Raw genomic sequence first — 20,702 nt, forward strand, 5'->3', positions numbered from 1 at the left:
GCCGAAGTGCAGGTCGGGGGACGGTATTCGACACAACCCCGGCTCAGACGGTGAGAAGAGGCGTACCATCAAACCCAGCCGCCGCCCCCTCCCTGTTCTCCCCAGTGTTAGCACGGCTAACATTAGCGTGTAAGGCTTAATCTGTAGAAGCGGAGCAGCTGTTTACTTTGCCCGACGCTGACAGGCGAAGTGCCGGGTGGACGGACTTCCAGCTCCGTGAACGGAAGGAATCCCGGCGCCCCAAACAAAACCGTTGCCACCGTGAACACCACGCGGTGAGACAGGTCGGACTGTTTAAAGGGACTGACGCTATGCGGAAGTGTGGGCTCGCTTTACGTTGTCACGTAGAACGTTAGCGGAGATGAGCCAGTGCGCGTGCTGGTCGGTTCTAAACGGTGACAGTTAAATGAAGAACGCGACCGAAGCGCTCTGAGCAGCGAGCATCACCGACAAGGTTCCGTTGTTCCCAACGGCACGTTCAAACAAATGCATGCTTCATACACTCACCTTCTTATGACGGGAGGGACTTGTGCGCTTGCATTGTGGGGAATGTGGTTTTAAGTTCGCACCGTAGACTGGCAATCACGACTATAAAACTACAAGTACCAGAATTGAAGAAAGGCGAACTTAATGTTGCGTTTACTGCACGTAGGAATTATTCTGACAGACGCAACAACGACGATGATAAATATTTGAACTAGGTATCTCCATGAAACTTGCCCACTTGTTTACTGACATGATGACAATTATTTTGTATCACTACAAAAATAATTTTGTTTACTTGGAGTCAACGTTTTTACAGAGGGACTTTTAGATATCACCTAAATCACAACATCACTACCTAGACCTACATCATTGTAAATCAGAAGATCCGGTCGGACCTTGCTTTTAGGAGTACACTTTTTGAATCAGGCAATGAATGCATGAACAAACCCCTCAGTAAAATCCTTCAGATATACGACTCAAACTAGTATTTTGGTGTGCATTTGTGAATGTGAGCTATTGAGGTGCATAGACGTTATGTGTGTGTGTGTGTGTGTGTGTGTGTGTGGGTGTGTGTGTGTTTGGGGGGGTTGGGATTTTAAAAAGTGGGTGGAATGACTCCTCCATAAATGATTGCACATATACTTACATATTTATGCACATGTTCATGGTCTCGGAATGCCCAGGAATTAGAATTAGACCTACTAGAATGTTTCTTCATTACATTTCTTAATTTTGATTCAGCAATCACATGATTAGACACCATTTGATGGATAAGAAAAGGCTCTAAAATTGTAAAACACAGAATTTAGACAAATTAAAACGGAAAACACTGAATTTGGGAAAAAATAAAATGGAATCTGGAAAAAATTATAACAGATTTCATAGGGCCCTACCTACAGTGTCCTTCAGTGGGTTACAAGTTTTCTGAAACATAATGTTCAAAGTGAATGTTTAAAATGAGCAAACTGGGCCCAGACACAGAAGCAGGAGTAAAAGTTCAATGATTTATTGAAGGTAAATGTGAACCGGCTGAGAGCAAACAGGTATATGAATCCAGACAAACAATCTCACTCACTGAGGACGTTTGGTGGAACCTGAGGTACACAAGTAAAAGCAGGGGTTAGGATTATAGTCACTTGCATGACTGATCCAAAATAAAATAAAATAGAACTTTATTAATCGCAAAGGAAATACTTGTGCCAGGGTTGATCAAAAGAGATTGAGAAAATAAATGCAGTCATAATATAAACCTCTAAAAACAAGTGAGTAATAAAGATAAAGTGATAATCACTGGTGCAAAGTAGAATAGCAGTAAGAGTGATACATTTATTATTTAGTAAAATAAGGTATGAAAGAAAATAAATGTGGACGGGACTGTCTGCAGGATGATGAAGCTTTTGCTTCTATTTGTGTTAAGTACATTGTGAGGGTTACATTCCTTGTATTTGTATGCATACATGGCTTCATTCAAATACATCTTGTAGACATACTCTTTGTTTTTGTTGAACGGACTTTACACCAACAAACAAAATACTGCAAGAAAGGAAGGAGTGGATCTGGTCAACGCTGCCTTTGTTAAGGATGAAAAGAGCAATAATGTGCTTGGACTATGCAGCGTCCTTCATACATTCATATAAATATATATATATACAGAGAGAGAACGCAAAAGGATTTAGAAAAAGACGACCGCGGTGCTCAGAGAATCAGACCGGACTTAAACTACGTCATTATAATGCTGCTGATGATTGACAGCTGATGATCGCCACCGGCGATTGACGTGCGTCTGCGCTGGAGAAACTACAATAATGGACTACAAAAAACGCGTCGTCCACTTCTCCACATTTTGGTTTTATAAACAGCTGGTTCACTGACCGGCTTCAGGTCCAGCAGCTCCTCCTTCCTCTTTGACCATTTGCTGTATTTACATTTCATTTATGGTTTTAGTTTAATTTCTGTCAAACATTTGTAACATGATTGAAATAAATGAAAATATCATTAAATTATTATCACTGTCCACACACATTTATCAACACAATTCCAATTACTATATGTCTGCATGAAAGTCATTGTTAAATATGCAAATAACGTTCGTTTTCATGAACGGTGAGGTGTGCGGCACTTTAAATGTTGCTCTCGCAAAGAATTGTGGGTCGGCGTGATCTCCTTTCCTTTCGTATAGGAAGGTCCGTTGCATCCTATGCTAAAGGAGCTCTGAAAGGAAGCATTGGAGCTCCTTTCCTTTGCATTTAGAGAATCCGAACGGCTCTTATCATGGCGGCCACTTGTTTACTTCCGGGTCACTTCTTCAGTTAGGAACCTTCCTAAGAGAAACAGACTATTCCTGCGCAGCCACAGTTATATTTTTTTGATCCCCTTTGAATTCTACCAGTAAGAAAACCGAAATAAAGGTAGGACGTCATCTATAAACATTTCAGGGGAGGACTGGAGAGACTCTTTGAAGGGACATTTTGAGACTATACAGTCAAAACAGAAAGTTTGCATGGAAAATAATTCAGAGATTTTTTTCACACCACATATCACTGGAGGGATCTCTCCTGTAGCAGGAGCAGGTTGCTGGAGAGGATGTGGGGAAGGTAAAGCATAGGTAAATCATACATATTTTTCGGGTAATAAAATATTTTTGGGACGAGGTAGAGAAAGCCATCAAAGACATCCTTGACATTAGGGAATCCCTGACATTAGGAAATTGGCTGGGTATCAACATACACTAAAGGAGCGAAATATCTTTAATTTAACCACACCCAAGCAGCTGACAAGGATATGGAAACAACCTAAAACACCAGTGGTATGAAACAATACAACACATGTTGGAAATGGGGAGGCTTACCTTCGTGGCTAATGGAGAGGTGGAATACGTATGTTCGGGGTACATTGGCAAGGTGACAAAGTACTCTTAGAGTCTGGTGTAGGACAGGGGCCTGTACGCCTCAGCGAGTTCAACATACCCAGTGTATCTTTCAGAGATCCAGCTTAAGTAACCCTAACAAAGGCAATCGGAGATAAGCGGTCACAGGAAGCTGGTTATCGTAAGTTACCATGGCGATCTACCTCGGTAAGAAGTGAACCAGCTTCGTAGGACGGAAAACCCAGAGTTAACGCTTAAGTTACCTTGCTAAGCACAAATCCTGCTTCCTAGTACCGGCCTCGCCTTAGTACACGCACACAAACACGCACACACACGCACACACACACACACACACACACACACACACACACACACAGACACACCTTCATCATCACTCCTGTTTCTTTTTTTCCTTTCTACTTTTGAACTAACTCTTATTTTGTTTCTTTTTGCTTATTGTGTTTTTTTTTATGTATTTTTATTTTAGAATGTATGTTTACATGAGTATAACTTTAAGGCCAAGACAACATATATGCTTCACAAAATACAATGCCATACAATAAAGATGCAAATATAGTGAATCATAACATATAATATACAGAAAATGCAATAAAAACAGAGATTTGTGTCAACATAGAGATAACAAAATGAATGTAAATAAAAGACAAATTGAATATACAGGTGTTAAAAACAGCTTTTCACTGAAGCACGCTACTGATCTGAGCCTGAGGTTGTTCCACAGGGTTGTAGCTGAAACAGAAAAAGCATGGCCCTCCTTTGTTTAAGGCATGCACCGAGGAACTTTTAACAACATTTATTCTCTGATCTGAAGGGTCTTGGAGCAGAATGAGGGGTTAAGAGTTCAGAATTGTAAAGCGGAGCCAGACCATGTAGGGATTTAAAAGCAATCAATACAATTTTAAATTTAATTCTGTAACAAATGGGTAGCCAGTGTAATTCGGCCGCTTCTGGACTGATGTGTGCCCTGAATGTGTCGAGTGTTTGTGGTGAGTGTTGATGCGGCATTCGGCACCAACTAAATAATGAATCCATGTGGGAGGAAATTAGGGTGTAGAGGAGTTGTTCAACGTTGTTTTTGGGTGCACTAGGTTGGCTGTGGTGATATTTCTAATTTGTAAACAGTGAGATGGAAAAAGACATTGTGCATATTGTAGTTTTAAACCATTCTCACTCTCAACACATCAAAACAAGCTGGGACTGTAGAAAGGAAATGCTGATCAAGGACTACAGTCTGGAAGTGCTGGTCGGCAGTCAATACTGGTTTATCCAAACAGAAAGTTAACAGAGTACAACTCTATAACTGCAATTAACACATCATTCTAAATGAATAAATAACTCAACAATCATGGGTCTGCAAACAGAAATGTACTTAGAGCAAGAAAACCCCACATTAACTCCCTCATTGTGGGACTGATGAGGGTTTTCTTATTTCATTTTCACTCAGACCTAATGTTGCCAGTAGCTTGGTGTTCTGCTACAGGTAAGCTCTGATTCCCACTTCCTGCTCCTCCTCACCAGCTCTGACTCCAGACCTAGGGTGCAGTCGAATAGTCTTTTTTGCTTAGGAAGGTTCCTAACTGAAGAAGTGACCCGGAAGTAAACAAGTGGCCGCCATGATAAGAGCCGTTCGAATTCTCTAAATGCATAGGAAAGGAGCTCCAATGCTTCCTTTCAGAGCTCCTTTAGCATAGGATGCAACTGACCTTCCTATGCGATAGGAAAGGAGATCACGCCAACCCACAATTCTTTGCGAGAGCAACATTTAAAGTGCCGCACACCTCGGCCGTTAATTAAAACAAACGATATGTGCATTAACATATTTAACAATTACTTTCATGCAGACATATAGTAATTGGAATAGTGATGATAAATGTGTGTGGACAGTGATAATAATTGAATGTTTTTTTTTTATTTCAATCATGTTACAAATGTTTGACAAAAACGAAACTAAAACCACAAATGAAAAGTAAATAAAACAACGGTCAAACAGAAAGGAGGAGCTGCTGGACCTGAAGCCGGTCAGTGAACCAGCTGTTTATAAAACCAACATGTGGAGAAGTGGACGATGCGCTTTTTGTAGTCCATTATTGTAGTTTCTCCAGTGCAGACGCACGTCAATCGCTGGCGCTGATCATCAGCTGTCAATCATCAGCGGCCGCGTTATAATGACGTAGCTTAGTGAAAGTCCGGTCGGATTCTCTGAGCACCGCGGTCGACTATTCCTAAGTCCTTTTGAGTTCTCCTATCGCCTTTCCTTAACCCCGTGACGTTTTCCCCAGAGGTCAAGGAATAGGAGATAGGAATAGGAGTTAGGACCTTATTTTTTGACTATTCGACTGCACCCCTACTCTTCACCATAACGCAGCTTCGTCAGTAAAGCGTCTGATATCGATGCTCATTTAGCTTTGATAAGCGACGCACCCACCCGCTGCATTATGGGTAGAACAACAGACGGCAGACAGGTCAAACAAACATAGGACTTTAACCCTGGAGTCTGATGTTAGTATCCTGGGTTAAACTGAAAGGAAACATTGACATTTTGTCAAATCAGTAATGGGTCATTCCGTGTCATGTCATAAAATTTCTGAAAATCTTCCCACCTGACCATCACAGAATTTTTGAAAAATTTCTAGTACAAAGACACACTTGTTAATAGGACAAATCCAAAATCTTAGGTCTCTACTGTCAACAGTTTTCTCATGAAACATCATTGAATGAAGGGGAGTTTAGACGGTTTTGGGCATCATACTCTGAAAAGCCATTTTTAAACAGCAATATCTAGAAAACTATCTACAGTGTATATCTGTTACTAATAGCCTCCAGACATGGAATATCAGGGGTGTAGCTCAATGATAACCGAGTATGGTATGTACTTAAACTTCTCCAAAAATGTGGCTTGTCACTTCTGCCTCTATCTCTGGTGTTAGCTTAAACATTCTACAAAATATGGTTTCTCTTAGATGATTAGTTTCACAGATATTAAGGCTCAAAAATGGAAGTCAACACATCTTTGCCCAACTTCAGAGCCATATTCCAAAAACCAATATCAAACTTTGGAGACTTTTCTACTGTAATGTAAAATCTTTATGCTCAAATTAAGATTATTATTTGATTTGGTTGTGTAATGTCAATACTTAAAGTATGACAAAATGTGCAGTCTTCAATATTATGCTATTATATGTTTATTCATGGTTTAAGACATTAAAAGCTGCTTTCAGCATGTTTAACTCACATTCAAGGACTTATTGCCTCTGTAACTTACATTTTAATGTTTTCGTGAGGCTAAATTTATCAGTAGCATTTAGTCACATGTAAGTCTTTGGTAAATGGTAAAAAACACAAATAATTGCCCATCTGTGATGTTTACTAGTAGGCTGTTAGGACATGCAGTACCAAAAACGACCACAAAAACCCCACCAATATCAGGATTTTAAAAAATCACTGCGACAAAATGAGGCAAATCATCCTCCCGATCTTTTAATATGATTTTAACAAGAATATGATCTTTCAAAAAAAGTAAGTTTGGACCTGATACTTGTTGTCAGTTTTTTGGAATATGGCTCTGAAGTTGGGCAAATATGTGTTTACTTCCATTTTTGAGCCTTAATATCTGTGAAACTAATCATCTGAGAGAAACCATATTTTGTAGAATGTTTAAGCTAACACCAGAGATAGAGGCAGAAGTGATAAAAGTCTTTTATCTGCAAAAATGGGAGCTCAGCAACTCTTCAAATTTGCTACTTAATTTCGACAAGCCACATTGTGGGAGAAGTACCTACCATACTAGGTTATCACTGAGCTACAACCCTGATATTCCATGTCTGGAGGCTATTAGTAACAGATATACACTGTAGAAATTTTGAAGGCCACAGGTGAGATATTGCTGTTGGCTTTTCAGAGCATGATGCCAAAAACCGTCTAAACTACCCTTCATTCAATGATTTTTCATGAGAAAAATATTGACAGTAGAGACCTAATATTTTGTGTGTCTTTGTACTAGAATATTTACAGGACATTCTGAGATGGTCAGGTGGGAGGCATTTTATGAAATGACACGGAATGACCCTAATGTAAGTTGCTAGTCAAGTAATGTCACCCACACTGTTTTCCTGAACCTACTTAAGTGGCTTTGGCCTGAAGCTAACTTCCTGTGAAAACATGTTTATTTTCAAAAGACACTATGGGGCAGCTATTGCTTAGCAGTAGAGGCTCTGTACATTGATACCCAGAAGTGCCATAGGTGTGTGAATGAGTATAAATTTTAGATCCTGATGGACAGGTGGCACCTTGCAAGGCAGCCTCTGCCATCAATGTATGAATGTGTGTGAATGTTGACATACAGGGATAAGTCCTTTGAGTGGTTGGAACGCGAGAAAGACGAGAAATAATACAGGTCCTTTTATGCATTTGAGGAGCGTACGGATAGAGAGTTACTTAGTTTGAAGCTTAGTATCGATATTTGATGTATTGGTGTGAGAATCTGTTGAACCTTGTTTGGTGTTGGTTGTTAGTGGTCCAAGGTCGGTATTAGAAATCTGATCAGCACCATAACCAGGACTTCAGGCCTACCAAGGTTGAGTTGCAGGAAACTGGAAATCGTCGAGTCCTTAAAGGCAGCAAAGCAGCAGTGCAGGACTACACAAGTCACCACACCAGATATAATGATTAATAAAAGAATTCAAGGCCAGAATCGGTAATTAACTAAAGAACCTAGCAGCCAGTGGTCTGTGCATGCTCAAATGCTTACATCACAGACATACCGTAAATCCTCTAATATTTACTCAAGCACATCGCTGCCTTTATTGGAAGGAGGCCAGAATTAGAGAAAGGCCTCTATTTCTATTTGAGCAAAACGGACTACCAGTAGAATGAATAAAAACAAGATTTTGTGTCTATTTGAACCTATAAAATACTAGGTTCATTTATTGAAAAAGTCTCCTCTTTGGCCCTGCAGCTGCCATATTACGGTAAACGTTTACTGCTTGCCAGTATTGCACGCTTGGTGGGCTGCCACTAGGAGGATGATTGACAGGTGCTCTCCTTCATACAATCATGCGCACACTTCATGGCTGCACCTGATTGGACGAACGCTTTCACTGGTGGCCTGTCTGCTCCCGGATTTCAAACCGACCAACATGGCGGCTTGTTTGGAAACTTTCTCTTATTTTACGACCATAGTTCACCGAAATGTGTTTCTGAAAACATTTTATGCGAGAAATAAGCAATGCAGTGAATCTGAATGAATCTATTTTAGATCGACAACGGTCAGTTTAAAAGATTTTCCAGAGCGGGGGTGCCCCATCTCGAAACTCACCGCGACGGCATTGCACAACTTCTTACATACCGTAAATCCTCTAATATAGACAATGGGAAGCATTGAAATAGCGCTGCAAAACTTGAGAGTCCTGTCATGGCTTGGATTTGTTAGAAAACATTGCGCCCCTGTGGTACTTGCATGTTACTATCACAAGCATAATGTTGAGGCTGCTAAATGCCCTAAATGTTAATGCAAATGTAAAAACGTTGGTTCTAATAATAGCCCCGGCCTCCATAAGAGACTGGCCTTTATTTACCTCCGCTGACAGTGAGATCGGCCGGTGATAGAATACAGGCCTTTATTAGAGGTTTTACGGTACCATGTGCTCATCAGATAAGATAAATTCAAATTGTATTAATCGTGAAGGAAATTCGTGTGCCAGAGAGATCAAAAATGAAAACAGAAGAATAACATTAGAGTATATAAGAGGTGACACTAAAACCAGTGCCAAATACATCCATCCATCCATTATCAGCCGCTTATCCTGTATTCAAGGTCACAGGGGGCTGGAGCCGATCCCAGCTGACGAAGAGCGAAGGCAGGGTACACCTGGACAGGTCGCCAGTCTATCATAGGGCTGACATGTAGAGACAGACAGGTAACCAGTCTATCACAGGGAGACATGTAGAGACAGACAGGTAACCAGTCTATCACAGGGCTGACATGGAGAGACAGACAGGTAACCAGTCTATCACAGGGCTGACATGTAGAGACAGACAGGTAACCAGTCTATCACAGGGTGACATGTAGAGACAGACAGGTAACCAGTCTATCACAGGGCTGACATGTAGAGACAGACAGGTCCATCCTGCATGTCTTTGGACTGTGGGAGGAAGCCGGAGAACCCGTAGAGAACCCACGCTTATACAGGGAGAACATGCAAACTCCACACAGAAGGAACCCGAACAGGGACTTGAACCCGAGACCCTCTTGAGGTGCTAACCACTACACCACCGTGCAGCCAGTGCCTAAAACAGCAACTAGCGAATTAAGATACATAAGTAAACTAAAATCCCAAATGAACAAAACCAATGATAATGATAAAAGGAATACAAAGTTAGATTGACATTTAAGCTGTCCTTCCTGCAGAAAGGGGAGGAGTTATACAATTTGCATTCCCATGAATCCCATGAAAACACCTCGTCTACAATAAACCACAAAATGTACACATTATGCTGATACTTCCCATCATGCCCCTCACTAAAATGATCCTGTCCAGTCCAAATAAATCTTACCAGTCTAGGTGCAGCCAAGTGGGCCTAGCACTCATTTATTTTCAATGTATTAAATGATGGTTTACTGCATTCATCTTCAGCTGCATCAGCATACAATGCTCCTTTTATGACACGACACAGTAGTTATGTCCCCTATTTAGGTCAGTTCAAGTGTGTTCCTATTTAGGATGTCCTCCCTTCATTTTGTCTCCACACTTATGATGAGCCAGACAAATAAATACAAATACATTGCTGATTGCATTCAGCCTTTGTGTAAAGTGTGTTGCAATGCAGAGCAGCCGATGGTGTCATGTTTTGATAGAAAAATACCATGTCAGTAGAGAACATGCAACTCCATGCAGAGTTGCACATGACAGTCATCACGGGAAACATTAATGCCCTTATTAAATTCAAGAGTTAAGCAGAAAGAAGAGATTGTGGATCTGCCTAAATGAGTGAAAGATAGCACTATGCAAGAACAGCTGCAAAGTTTATGAAGCTTTTTATACCCGTTGTAAATTAATTGCCATGAAAGTGAGAAAGAGCCTTTCATTGTCAGACAACCCCCAATAAGAGACTGATGCCATATAAAAGTTTTGTCAGCCTCAGCGTGAGAGCTTGATAGCAGTAGATGGATGTATTGATGAACTGTCATCCAGAGAGGAGAAGTAGGACAGGAATGTTCTGGCATCTGCACTACGCTGCCAAACTAGCTGAATGAATCACAGTGAAAGCTCACTGAAGGAGGATCATTATTCTGATCCAACAAAAGGTTTAAATGCCCCCCCCCCCCCCACGCACACACAAGTTTAACTTACCACTTTGAGACCCTGCTACAGTTAAGTGTATCCATTGTGATGCTGGTCTGGGCCTCTTGATTCAATATAAATATCCATACCAAATGTCATTGCCATGACATTTGGTATGGATATTTATATTATCTAGAATATTCCTATTGACGCTGGTAAGCACTCAACTAGTGAGTCCTGAGATGACTTCCGTTGTGATTTGACACTATAAATAAAATTGAATTGAATTGAATAGTGTTTCTTGTGCTCCAGAACCAGGTCATGGTTTTCAGGGTCCATTCACCCAAATTACAACGGAAAACTAGAAGAAAACATTTTCTCATTGATTCATTTCTCATTTTACTGGCATCCAAAATTTTTCCAGGTTTTCAATGTCTGAGATGCATGTCTTCCCCTAATGCAGAGGTACAGAGATCTCCTCATCTCTTTAGAAGCAGAAGGCTTGTTCAATAGAGCCCTATTCCCCTCTAGAATGTGAATGTAGCCATATTTTTTTCTAAACTCCATCCATCCATCGTCTACCGGTTATCCTGTATTCAGGGTCACGGGGGGGGGGGGGGGGGGGGGGGGGGGGGCTGGAGCCGATCCCAGCTGACATTGGCCGAAGGCAGGGTACACCCTGGACAGGTCGGCAGTCCATCACAGGGCCGACATGTAGAGACAGACAACCATTCACACTCACATTCACACCTACGGCCAATTTAGAGTCATCAATGAACCTATCCCCATCCTGCATGTCTTTGGACTGTGGGAGGAAGCTGGAGAACCCGGAGAGAACCCACGCTTATACGGGGAGAACATGCAAACAGAAGGAACCCAAGCCCGACCCTCTCGCTGAGAGGTCGACAGTGCTACCCACTACACCACCGTGCAGCCCTTTTCTAAACTCGACTTAAGAAATGCATGCCATCTTGTGCAAATAAAGGAGGGGGACAAGTGGAAGACAGCTTTCAACACCTCCCTAGGACACTTTGAGTATCTGGTAATATCTTTCAGTTTGACCATAGCCCCAGCTGTGTTTCAGGCTCTGGTTAATGGTGTCTGTCACGGGTATACTAATAATAAAGGCGGTATGGACCCAAATGCAGATAAAAAAAAGGTCTATTTAAATAATAAGCTTACAAAGAAAATGAAGTCCAAACTCAGGGAGCCCACAATAGAAAAAAACACTATACAAAAAAGGAAACAAGATAATCCACAGAAAAACAGAACTTACAAACAGTAACCCAGAAAAACGGAGAAAGGCAGGCAGGACAGATCAGGTGGTGGGTATACATCCAGGATACAACAGACAACTGAGCAAAGACAGAAAGGAAACACATGGACTAAATACACCAGAGGCCTGTACTACGAAGCAGAATTTGGGTTTAGCGAGGTAACTTCAGGGTTAACCCTGGGTTTTCCGTCCTACGATGCTGGTTCACTGCTTACCGGGGTAGATCGCCATGGTAACTTAGGCTGCAGAGCTAACCTGCTCCGGAGCAGGTTATGTTCCTGATAAGAGATCAACGTGGAGAAAAACACTGCCTACTGACCAACACTGCCTACTGACCAATCAGCTCGGTGGATCGTGAGAGGGTCTCTTAGGAGAACTAGAGTGTTCAGATCAGAGGGAATTACTTTTCTGTGTCAGCATACAGCCTACTTACCACTTTGAATTATGTTTTATATTTATTTTATTTGCTCCAAGTCCGTTTTACACCGCTGGGATTGCAGCTGAAAGAATTAGGCTGATATTGTCATACACTACGCCATAAAAATACATCCAAGCAACACATTCATTTTTTTCACGTTATCTTTTGGCCTTTTATTGTGGGAGGACAGCGTAAAACAGGAAACCAACACTACAACAACCCACAGTCGTGACAGTGTCCTCTGGGACTTCCTCAACCATTCCGTCATTGTCTATATGGATGATATCCTCATTTGCCCCTGAAACATTAAAGGGCACTTACGTGAGACAGGTTCTACAAAGGCTTCTCGAAAATAAGCTCTTCATAAAGGCAGAGAAGTGTGAATTTCATTTCTACACTACACTCTTTTCTTGGATATATCTACGAAAGTATGCAGGTGAACCCGGACCCATTGAAAATCTCCCACAGTCCCCTTCATCTGGCCTCCTGAGGCAAACCAAGCTTTAGGTGCAGGGAGTTATTGAGGGTAAAATTGGCCTTGCAGGAATGGAGACGTTGAGGGAGCTGAACATCCATCTATGGTTTGGACTGATCTATCTAAACGCTAAACACCTAAACTCTCGCCAAACCTGATGGTCATTGTTTTTTGGGAGATTTAAAGGTCCCTGTTACGGCCGCCGGCTTGTGTGTGTTTTCTTTTCTCCCCTTTTCCCCCACTCTAGGTTCTGCCCTTTTTTCCCCGGTGCATCATTAAGTGATCTGGCTCACCTGTGGCTACTCAAGCGGGCGGGGCATATAACCTGGAGGTGGAACTGGTGTCGCTCTCTCTCTCACTCTGTGGTTTGGCCTGTGTGGCAAGCGTTCGCGCTAGGTGTTGGTCTATGTCAGGTGTGTCAAACTGATCCAGTAAAGGGCCGCTGTGGCTGCAGGTTTTCATTCCAACCAAGCAAGAACACACCTGATCCAACCAATCGAGGTGTGAAGGCAAATCAGGTAGGTGAATAAGTCGAGTCAGGTGTGTTCTTGCTTGGTTGGAATGAAAACCTGCAGCCACAGCGGCCCTTTACTGGATCAGTTTGACACACCTGGTCTATGTTCTGATTACCTTAGGAAACCGGTGGGTAGCCTGTGCTTTGTTGAGTGAACCTTGGTTGTTTTTGCCCAAACACATTGTGTTATAGGTGTTTCGGCTCCCCGCGTTTTGAGAAGTCCGTCTTTTGTTTGCACGTTTCTCTTTGTTTATAAATAAACTTCGTCTTGGCCGTATCACCTCTGGTTGTCTGTCAAAACTCCCGGTTATTTAACTATATGTTACTCCCTTCATCCCCTAGCCCAACTGGGGACGTAACAGTCCCATATTATGAAAAACAGGTTTTCTCTGGCCTCTACACCTTTAAACTGGTCCTCCCTGAGCTTGTCAACTCCCAGGATAAGGAAAACAAGTGACTCCTGCATGGTCTCTGCAGCCCCCCCACTGGTACAACGGTGCTCCTAAAGGCTGTTCAGATTCAGCTCCTGACGTTAAGTAACGAAGAGAGGCATTTGCATAGGCCAAACTCCTGCGTGATGATAGGAGATATCCGAGAGGGTGCGTTTCGCAACACAGCGGGGAGCCCCACTTACTGGTTGTGGCGCTGGGTGATCTGGCTGGTGCTGTGTGAATAAATCCTGGTGCGGGTGAAGCTGGAGACCTCCTCCCTCTGTCTCACACGCTATTGTGCGTCTCCACTGCATCCTCCGGTCAGACGGAACCCGGGGGTGCATGTCAGACAGAGCGCCGTGCACGACGGTCCAGGTCTGGTCTCTTGTGTTTTTAATGACATTGTGCCGGATATGGTTCGTGTTAGCTTGTATGTGTGTGCAAACCACTTCATATCGGACTGCTTCAGTAACGAGGGTCAGTACTAAGCTGGCTTTGCCTCGACACTCACCCTTGTAAAAGGATCTGCCCCAACCATAAGGACCCAGCAACTTCACCTGAGACACATAGGCGAGCCATAGCGATACATTCACCGTAGTACATACACCGCTAGTGTAAGTGGCATCCTCTCCGTGGCTCTCCAAGTAGGCGATGACAGATGGAGCTCATTAGCATTTAAAGGTGCAGGCACAGAAACAGCCTGTTCTCAGGAGAGCTCATTTGAGCAACTTTTAGACAGCTGAAATTCAGGACCACGGATGGGTTTGGGGCAGTGCATATGCATATGGACCTCTGACAGCTGTGTGGAATTGATGAATATCAGTATAATATGGGATCTTTAACTTTATTCTCACAGACCTGGTTCCAGAAACAAAAAACAGATGCTCCTCAGGGTGCTGTTTCCTCTCCTGACACCATTCTCCCTTCTTTGTGCATTGTGGCATGGGTTACCTGGGAAGTGGAGTCTTTAGTGAAGAACGCCCAACACCCTGACACCTCACACATGCTATCCCTCCTGAAAAGGCCTTTTTCGGTGGCCGTCCGTGTCTGCTGACATCAAAGAATACTTCTTTGCCTGCATGGTCTGTGGCAGAGGCAAGACGTCCCACCGACCGCCCACTGCAGCCCCTGCCGATTCTGGGATGACCATCATCCCACATCACCCTGGACTGTGATCCAAGCCTACCGCCTTCAAAAGTTAACTCAGTAGTACTTACCATTGTGGATCACTTCTCAAAAGCTGTGCACTTTGTCACCCTGCTTAAGTCAGCTGCCGAGACCGCAGAGCTTGTCCAGCACGTATTCCACCTACACCGTGTCCCCTTGAACGTGGTCTCGGACTGGGGTCCTCAGTTCATCTCCCAAGTCTGGAAGGCCTTCTGCAACTCTCTCAGCTTTGATTAGTCTGTCCTCTGACAGTGTGTGGCAGCCTCCTCCTGTTGCAGACATCTTCCCTTGGTGGAATATGCTCACAACTCTCTCAGCGCTACTACAGCTATGACCTTTGAGGGTTCTTTGGCTCACCTACCTCCTCTGTTTCCCTCACTAGAGGGAAAGATAGCTGTTCACCCTGTCCAGATTCACAAACAGCACTGGCAAAAAGGTTGCCTATCCCTGTCCATGCCACCTATTGATTGGACTTTGTGACTTTTTGAGATGGCTGCACGGTGGTGTAGTGGGTAGCACTGTCGCCTCACAGTGAGAGGGTCCCGGATTCGATTCCCGGGTCGGGTTCCTTCTGTGTGGAGTTTGCATGTTCTCCCCGTGTAAGCGTCAGTTCTCTGGCTTCCTCCCACAGTCCAAAGACATGCAGGATGGGGATAGCTTCATTGATGGCTCTAAATTGCCCGTATGTGTGAATGTGAGTGTGAATAGTTGTCTGTCTCTACATGTTAGCCCTTTGATAGTCTGGGGTGTACCCTGCAGAGATGGGGGACTCAAGTCTAGTGACTTGACTCGAGTCAGACTTGTGACTTGCTTGATCAACAGTGAGAAAAGACTTGACTTGACTTGGACTTGCTATCCATGACTTGAGACTTGACTTAGACTTGCATGAAATGACTCGACAAGTCTTGGTTAATTGGTGAATAATAAAAAAATATATATTTTCGATTTGATGTTTCCTGTTGCATGTGGGCAAACCTGGCAACCGGTGATCTATCAGTAGATGTGATGCGCCCGCCCATCTAACAGTAGAGCGGCCGGGGTTTGAAGGATGGAAGGAGGCGGTGCTACCAGTTCTGCTGCTGTCACAGCAGGCGCGCCGGAAGCACCGGTGCCACTTTTCACAGGAATCTGGCCCACGATGGAATATTTACTGGCCCTTTCAGTGGAGAAAACAAAAAATGCTGGCTGTATAGTGGCCAGTATGAGCTGCCCTCTCTCATCTCCGCGCAGCAGTGTAGACTTGGTGCGCAACAATCCTCACCGCGCGCTCCCGCTACGTTCTTCTTCATGTACTTTACGCGCTTGATGTTGTTCTGATGACCGTTCCGCCTCGTTGAACCACGTTGCTTTCTACTTTGAAACGTTGACACTGTATTTTGATAAGCTGTTGCACTCGTCAGACTCGTGGTGTGAGCGTAACTGGACCGGTACCGGACCGGTAAAATGCGGCTGTGTGTCTCCGTCCAAAATCCGCTGCGCTCGTGCTCACATGCGCTGATGCAGGTCGAGTGTTTACTCGCAGAGACGGCGCTCCTTCAAAACAACATCAAATAAGGATTGTTTTTGATAAGCTGTGGACCTCTGAGTTAACCTATTTCTACCTGAATTTCTATGAACTATTAAGCTGTTGAGTAAACCTTTAACTTATATTTTACTTGATAAAATAAGACAATATATGCACTCATATGTCGTAGTGTTTTACAGTATCTGTAGCTACTAATGTGATGCTCATCATTTTCCAGACATATTTTTCATTTTCATTTCCATCAACCGGCCCTCATTTGTTGTAAATAAAAGGAAGTGGTTTGCTGCCCTTCCCAAGATAAACTACTGTGTTGACTCTGTCTGGTAATTATTGTTTGGTACACCTGGCCCTGTACTCGTTCCTAATAATTCTGATCCTGCTGGTCCTAGTGAGTTTTTATAATTATTCTTTAGCCTTAAATCCCCTTCCTCTATTTGTTAGCCCTTTTGTGCAAAGGAGGGCTACATAAAACTTAGGCTGCAGTCTCTTAAAGTTTTAAGATGGTTGTCTTCCAGCTTATTATATATCTATGACTTGACTTGTGACTTGCTTGACCTAAGCTATGACTTGACTTGACTTGACTCGACTCTCACAAAAATTACTTGGGACTTGCTTGAGACTTGAGGGTTAAGACTTGAGACTTGCATATGTGTGACTTACTCCCATCTCTGGTACCCTGCCTTCGCCCAATGTCAGCTGGGATTGGCTCCAGCCCCCCCGTGACCCTGAATACAGGATAAGCAGTAGACAATGGATGGATGGACTTTTTGAGACTGTTGACTGACATAGACTTCCTTCAAGTCACGCATGGCTAAAAGCAGGAGTCAGGAGCAATCGGAAAATTAGTTAAGCTGGGTACAGACTATTACTATTACTATGACTAAAACATACACTACAAAGACTAGACACCAAAACTATATCCACCAATCCTGGTGTTTAGGCACATGAGAAAATAAACGGACAACAGAATAAGACTGACATCACTCAACAACCATGCCAAAATCTTGTAAGAACATGAAAAATGGACATGTGAGCAGAAGCACCCATCAACAGTTATCATTCTTATTAATCCTGTAAATTATATGAAAAATTCCAATTATCAAAACAAAATTCTAAATTAGATCAGATGATGAGTCCCCTGTCAGTCATGACACCAAATTAACAACTATAGGCCCTTTACAGAAAACACTACTGCAACATAGCAACCTAGGCAATCTAAGAACTAAAGAGAGAAAATTGATCAGTGAAAATCAGACAGAAGACCACAGTAAGTCTCATCAAAAATGAGCAGAACTACTATTCACATAGGAAAATCTACCTGTTTGCCATGCATCAAAACGGTAGTTTTATCTCCTCCTTCCTGTGAGAGCTTGTGGAAATAATGAATAAATATTGCTTGTCATAATCAGAAACTACAACATTAATGTGTTCTGTGCTTGGTTATGTTCACAAAATGCAGATGCCTTTAAAACACAGAAATAGACGTTTAATAGACACGTTTATCTTAATTAGTAGGAATTTCTTATATTTAAACTTCAGATTCGATTTTTTTAAAAACGTGAATGGGTTAATAATTGGACTTAATAACCTACATGTTATCTAGGCTACATGTTGAGTAATAATAATAAATCACAAGATTTTAAGCCATTTTCTTTTCACTTCTTGGATGGATCTTTGGACAGAGGACACAGTGTTGATGCCATCGGTCTCCTCCCTCCAGGCCTTTGATTTACAGCTCCACTTTGTATTGTATTGATATCGTGCTGGTAGCGCTATTGTAAAGTGTAAGTTTTCCTTGCATGTTCCTCCTCAGCCACCGTACCTGTCAAAGTTATTGTTTCATATAGTATTTGAGTGCCAGATTAAAGCGCTACAGTAACAAGATAACATGGTCTGCTTCATTAAGCCACACTACTTCACAAGAATAACTTCAATCTCAGCGTGGGAGAAGTTTGTCTTTCTCTCCCTCTCTTTCTTTGCTTGCTCCATGTCTGCAGGTTGACAGGATGCACCTTTCCATAGTCCATAGATTCTCATTTGTAGTGCACACATTTAGGTTACTTCTTTGTCAATTATGCTATTTTACTTTCTGTCATTGAAGTTATTTCATTGTCTTTTAAACAAAACATTCTTTTTAGTTACCAATTCCAGGGGAGTTGTTGTGGAGCTCCTGTCCTGCCAACAAAAGGAGGCCGAGCTTAATCTGATTCACTTAAAGCCTGGTCTACGATTTAGAATAAAAAAAATCCATTCAGTCTATCAGCTGTAGGCCTTCATAGAAATTGACCAATGGGAGCCATTGCTCCGGAAGACTCCCATATGCTCGTACCCTCCATCCAATCCCTTCGTCTCCCCTGCTCCTCGTCATCCCGCCTCGTCCTCTCCCACTCCCGCCTCGTTGAATCGTGGAACACTGAGGGGAGGGGTTTGGCTGGGGGGGGGGATGCTTTTTTCAAATCTGTCTCAGAGGCTCAACTGTTTTTCAGAATGTAGACCATAGCTTTAAGTACTGATTGCTGCTGAGTGGACCATACCATGGGCTGGGATGATGATAATATAGATTATTATATTACATATATTAGGATCAGGTAGACTTAGTTATAGTTATGATTTGGTGTTGTAGTTTTGTTTAAATAGATTGATCTTTGTCAACCCCCACTAGTCCAAAATGGCCTGATCAGCCACTGTATAAGTCAGCCCTATCCTGAGCTGTTATATATAGTTGAGGTTAAGTTCTGTTTAGTTTACCTATTTTTTGGATGCCCAGAACTTTATAATATCATTTGTAAATTGATAATAATAATAATAATAATAATAATAATGGATTGGATTTGTAGGGCGCTTTTTTCCAGGAGACTCAAAGCGCTCTGACAGGGTACCAGGTTCCATTCATTCACACACAGTCATACCGGTGGTGGTAAACTACCACAGTAGTCACAGCTGTCCTGGGGCAGACTGACGGAAGCGTGGCTGCCATTCAGCGCCTACGGCCCCTCCGACCACCACCTCACACATACAGCAGTCATACACATTCACACGAGGCAAGCTGGGTGAAGTGTCTTGCCCAAGGACACAACGACCATGACACAGTGACAGGGCGGGGATCGAACCGCCGACCCTCCGAACATTGGCCAACCCGCTCTACCAACTGAGCCACAGTCGCCCCACCCATCATTTATTCATTTAATTGTTTTTGTTAATAAAACTACAGCATATATTTTGGAAAGTACACTGTGCATTTCTCATGCCTGCCAGCTCGGTCCCTGACACCATCCAATGGTTTTTGAGATTTCAGTGTGGACCACATTGGCATCCCTTGAGCCACGCTGCTATCTGCCTTCAAAGCCTTAAAGGTTGCAGAGTCAGACAAGTAACAAGCACACAGGTTAAGCTGAGAACACTTCCAAAAAGGAAAACCTACAAAGACAAGACACCGCAACTATTTCCACCAACCTTGTCCTGTGTTCTAGCTGAGGAAAAGGTCAGTTATGATCTGACTCCTGTTAGTCCACACTGCCGTCTGCAAGCCTTGAAAGGAAACTTTGATTTCAATGTACAGGAAGATAAAAGTAGACCTAAAGTAAGGCCAGGCACAACAACCCTGAACACCTAGATCAGCAAACATAAGCAGAGAACTATTATGTACATACACAAGGTAGGTGTGTGTATGTACATACATAGATAGAGCTAGCTAATGATAGATGAAGACCGTCAATCATCTGTGAATACCTGCACTTACCATCTGCTCCGAGCTGATCATGTAACATGTACCTATTTATTTTGTTAACGGCATGTCTGCAATTTTCTTTTTTACTTTTATTTGAAGTCATCTCCACTCATCATAAACCGTACATAACTTATTTGTATTTATAGAGCTTTCTTCACACTTTTCTTTATTTGAGAAAATGGTTACTTATTTTATTTTATATACTATAATATCTTTTGACCTCATTTCACACTTGTTTTGGCAATGTTAACGTATGTTTCCCAAATAAAGAACCTTTGAATTGAAAATCTGTTTCTGTGTTTACTGTTCTCAAACATTCTGCGCTGTAAACACAACACATAGTCACATTGTCCATTTCTAACTGCACCCCCACCCCCAAGTCTGTGCAGCACAGGCCACATTTGGATTTTCACAGAACTGAAGTGGAAAAACAAAGCCTGATATTCTTTGTCCAGTGTTTCTGTTGTTACATAAGGATTGAGTCATTCTTTTTGCTTCTACCACAATAATATGATA

General features: G+C 42.6%; 1 protein-coding gene across 2 annotated transcripts in view; it reads right to left on the reverse strand.

The window, feature by feature from the left end:
- The window catches only part of fhit (fragile histidine triad diadenosine triphosphatase), a 533,523-nt gene extending 532,975 nt beyond the window's left edge, over window positions 1-548 (reverse strand). For both annotated transcript variants that reach the window (XM_084025971.1, XM_084025972.1), the window contains exon 1: window positions 508-548. The gene's annotated coding sequence lies outside the window, so the exon portion shown is untranslated. The remainder of the gene's footprint in view (window positions 1-507) is intronic.
- Between the last annotated feature and the right edge of the window lie 20,154 nt (window positions 549-20,702).

This window comes from Eutrigla gurnardus, assembly GCF_963514095.1.
Source record: "Eutrigla gurnardus genome assembly, chromosome: 2".
In the NCBI taxonomy this organism is placed as follows: Eukaryota; Metazoa; Chordata; class Actinopteri; order Perciformes; family Triglidae; genus Eutrigla; species Eutrigla gurnardus.